The sequence below is a fragment of the Gavialis gangeticus genome, unplaced genomic scaffold (genome assembly GCF_001723915.1).
Source record: "Gavialis gangeticus isolate Ggan-Ray unplaced genomic scaffold, GavGan_comp1, whole genome shotgun sequence".
Taxonomy (NCBI): Eukaryota; Metazoa; Chordata; order Crocodylia; family Gavialidae; genus Gavialis; species Gavialis gangeticus.
This window is the reverse complement of record NW_017729002.1, coordinates 5,670,292-5,674,891: the sequence shown is the minus strand read 5'-3', so window position 1 is coordinate 5,674,891 and position 4,600 is coordinate 5,670,292.

Below are 4,600 nucleotides of genomic sequence, written 5' to 3'. Positions count from 1 at the left end.
CAGAAGAGTCACACACACAGGACTGCGGAACAAAAGCTTTATTGCTTGCAAGCAAGACCGACCTGGAGTCTGGAGACTCAAATCAGGGTCGGCCCCTAAGACAGCTTTCACAAAGTTTATATACCTTACACCAGGGCATCTGGAATTTTCTGACGTGCATGCGCTTCCCTTGTTTATCGCGTATGCTGAGTGCGGAATTTTCCATAAGACCCTGTGGTACCACCTGTACAGGTTGCACGGGTATGTGTATGTCATACCATTGCTTATCTGCTTGCGTACCATTGTTTATCTCCTTGCTTCACAATAACTAAGAGAAAGCATCTTACAAAAGGCACTTATTTGGGGAAAACGTTCTTGTTGGGGTGATATGCTACACCATCTGCAAGGCATGGGCTGTGGTGTAAAAGCGGTTCAGAGCTGCAAATAGCGCCCCTGGCATTGGGGCATGTAATGGGCAGTCTCCCGCATTTTACCACCTGTTTTGAGAACAGCAAAGTCAAGGCAGGAGAGACTGGACAGACTGCCCCATAGATAGGTGGGCAGGCCGGCATGAGACCCGGCCTCGAGAGCTGCCCCCAGTCACAGTCCCTATAATTGGGATTATGAGTGGGATGGCAATATATGGGACTATCAAGATAAGGACTCCCCTGGCTATCCTGAAGATGCTTATCCTTCTTCCCCTTATGCTCTGTTATGGCAAAAAATTAGAAAATTTGGGGTCTTTAAGCCTCCAAGCTGACAAACTGGAAGCCCCAGAGAAGACCTCGCAGACTAACCATTCAGTGACGTCTTGTTCATTATATCTTAGGCTGGTGAGCATGTTGTATCGCTTCTGACTAACTACAGTACTAGAATTGTAATTGCCAAGGTTATTTTGCTTTTGGATTTAGAATTGTAACTGTTAGGGTTTAATAAATTTGCTTATAGTTAACCAAGTCTTAGTCTCCATACCTGGTACAAGATCCATAATAGTGTTATTGGACGTAAGACTGGGTTCTGTGTGGTGGTTTTATAGTTTCAAAGGTCAGAAGGGACCTGAACAGATCATCAAATCCGATCCCCTACCCTGGGCAGGAATGAGTGATGGGATCATAATACCCCAGCCAGATATCTATCCAACCTCCTCTTGAAGACCCCCAAGGTAGGGGAGAGCACCACCTCCCTTGGGAGCCCATTCCAGAGCCTGGCAGCCCTAACCATAAAGTAATGCCTTCTGATATCAAGCCTGAACCTGCTCTCAAACAATCTGTGTCTGCTATTCCTCATCCACCCAGGTGGTGCCTGGGGTAACTCAGCCTCACCTATTTTCTCCTGGTCCCCCCTGGTGAGTTTATAGACGGGCACCAGATCCCCTCTGTCTTCTCTTGTGGAGGCTGAATAGATTTAGGCCCTTTAGTTTATCTTTATAGGGCCTGGCCTGCTGCCCCCTGCCCATGTGAGCGGCCCTCCTCTGGACCCTCTCAAGGTTAGCTACATCCCTCTTGAAGTGCAGTGCCCAGAACTCGATGCAGCACTCCAGCTGCGGCCTGACCAAGACCGCATAGCGGGGAAGGATCACCTCCCTGGACCTGCTAGTGATGCATCTGTAGATGCATGACAAGGTGCAGTTACTGCCCGCTTCCTCGCATTGTTCATCCTGCAGTCAACGACTCCAAGGTCATTGTTGGTCCTTTCCACCACTGTGTTGTTGAGAAGGGTGTTTCCCAGCCTATAGGTGTGTTGCAGGTTCCTTCTCCCTAGATGCAGTACCCTGCACTTGTCTGCATTGAATTCCATTCTGTTCTCATCCACCCACCTCTGTAACCTGTCTAGATATAGTTGGATTCTGTCCCTCCCCTCCAGGGTGCCCACTTCTCCCCACATCTTTGTGTCATCAGCAAATCTGGACAGCATGCTTTCCACGCTCACCTCCAAGTCGCTGATAAAGATGTTGAATAGCACAGGCCCGAGGACCAAGCCCTGGCGAACTCCACTGTCCACATCCCTCCAGGTCGAAAACGACACATCCACCACCGGTCTCTGGGTGCAAGCATTGAACCAATTTGCCACCCATCTGACTGTAGGCATCAGTGCCATATTCACTTAGTTTGGTTTTTTTTATGAGAATGGGGTGAGAAACAGTGTCAAAGGCCTTCTTGAAGTCGAAGTAGACGACATACACCTCAACGCCCACATCCAGGGGCTTTGTGACCTGGTTGTAAAAGGAAACAAGGTTAGTCAGGCAGGATCTGCCCGCAATGAAGCCGTATTGGTTGCCCCTGAGCATTACCTCCCATGCTGGGTCGCCACAGATGTGCTCCTTGACAATTTTCTCAAAGGCCTTCTCAAGGACCGAGGTAAGACTAACTAGCCTTTAGTTATCAGGTCCTCCTTTCTCTCTTTCTTGTAAATGTTGACCACATTGGCCCTTTTTTCCAGTCCTCTGGGACCTGGCCAGAGCCCCATGAGTGCTCATTCAGCTGTGCCAGGGGCCCTGCTATGACCTCCACCAATTCCCTCAGTACCCTCAGGTGAAGAGCATCCAGACTTGATGATTTATACACGTCCAGCCCCTCCAAGAGTTCCCCAACTAGATTGTCCCTCACCCAAGGCATGGCGTCGTGTCCCCTGAGCCTGTCCGTAATCCTAGTGGGGGAGTTGTCCTGGTCCCTGCTAAAAAATATGGAGGCAAAAAACTCATTGAAGAGATCAGCTTTTTCCTTTGCTGCAATCACTAGATTGCCAAGCCTGTCTGTAGGGACCCCACATTACCTGATGCCTTTTTCTTACTCCCTATATATTTAAAAAAGGACTTTTTGCTATCTTTAATTCTGATTGCCAGCCCTAGCTCTGTATCTGCCTTGGCCCTCCTAAGCGCCTCCCTGCAATCATGAGCAACGGAGGTGTAATCCTTCTTGGTGATTGCCCCTTGTTTCCACTGATTGTATGCCACATTTTTTTGCCCTCAGGCCCTCCTGGATGTCTTTATTGAGCCAAGGGGGCTTTTTAGCACTCTTGCCCGCTTTGGTTCGTGTTGGAACTGACTCCCTCTGAGAGTCAGTAGTGTCAGGTGGCTGGCTGGGGCACAAGAGTGCTGAAGTGTGGAGCTGTATGGCAGGCAGCCCCTGTGCTTTAGCACCGTTGTGCCCCACCAGCCCCACTCACTGTGTACATATGCTTTCTGGTGGAGTAAATCTACTCTGCCGTAGAACAGTACTGTTAGTTACTGCGCCCCAATATCAGCACATATGTAGACTGTGACGCTTTACTGAAGAGCTAATTACAACCAGTCCTTGGACTTGCAACACAATTGGTTCCTGAAAACTGCATCTTAAGTCGAAACGTAACTCAGAACTAACTTTCTCATAAGAAATAATGCTATAAATGGGGGATTGGTTCCTGAATCAAGGCCTGATACCCTATTTTCACCAAAAATACCCCAGAATTTTGTACTCGATCAGTTATAGACGAGTAATATAGCTACATTAATGTATTTCTTTTGTAAATAGCAATCATATTGATTTGGAAGGACTTCTTTGAGGTGACTTTGCTGGACTTTTTGAAGGGTTCTTGGCTGGAGTCTTCTCAGGAGACTTGGCTGCAGGTTTTTCTGGAGTTTTGTCTGCTCTCTTAAAGAAAGTGTCCAAGGACAGATGTTCTCCAGGGAGATAAGTGATGCCACAAACTTGTTTGCTGGCGTGGCGTCAGGTCACATCAAGCGTTATAAAGTCGAAACTGACGTCATAAAGTTGAAACAGGGTGTCAATCTATAAACGTTGTAAGTACAAAAAGTTGTCTCGAACCCTTGTAAGTCAAGGACTGCCTGTAGTCAGCTCTGCAGTAAAGTGCATTTATAGAGGTACCCAGTGTTAGCACCTCCAGGCGGCTAACATGAGTCACAAGATAAAACCCAGAAATTCACAGTTAAAACTATTTGGATCCGATTTTAAGCTTCTGAGTTCTTTGCAACAGACGGATCACTGTTATCTTTTGGTGGCTGAAACCTGAACGCTAGCATCTTCTGCAAGCTGCCCTGAGTCTCAACAGGTTGAGAACCACCTGTACAAAACACCCACCAGAAATCAGCATCTCAACAGTTAAGAAAACCCACCGTTTCCAAGGGCAAACTGATCAAAGCGGCCAAGGAACGAGGTTTGCATATCAAGGCCAGACTGAAGCAAGGAGGCAAGTGGGCGAACCACCTCCCTTCCACTGCTCGCTCAGCAGCTCTCGGTGGCACTCACTGGCATTTAAGAGCTTCAGTGCAGGGTGAGGGAAGCTGGGGCCTGTTCCACCGCTCAGCTGGCCTCACTGCCCAGGGGCACCCATGCGACATTTTCCACGGGCCTCTCTCGACCGCCTCAGTGTGGGAGGGCGGGTAAAACTGCCCGAAAAACACCAGCCCTAGGCCACTGCTGGCAGGAGGGGAGGGGAGCCTGCTCTCCTCCACGGCTCTGGATGAGGTAGGCTGGAACCAGGCGCCCCAGGGGGTAGAATCGGGGCCGGGCAGCGCTGCAGCCTCCCCCTAGGACGCCACCCGCTCCGCGCCCGCACAAAGCTGGGGGCGCTCCCCGCCCGGGACAGGCCCCGGCCCCGGCCCGCGCCGCCGCTCTCGCGCCTC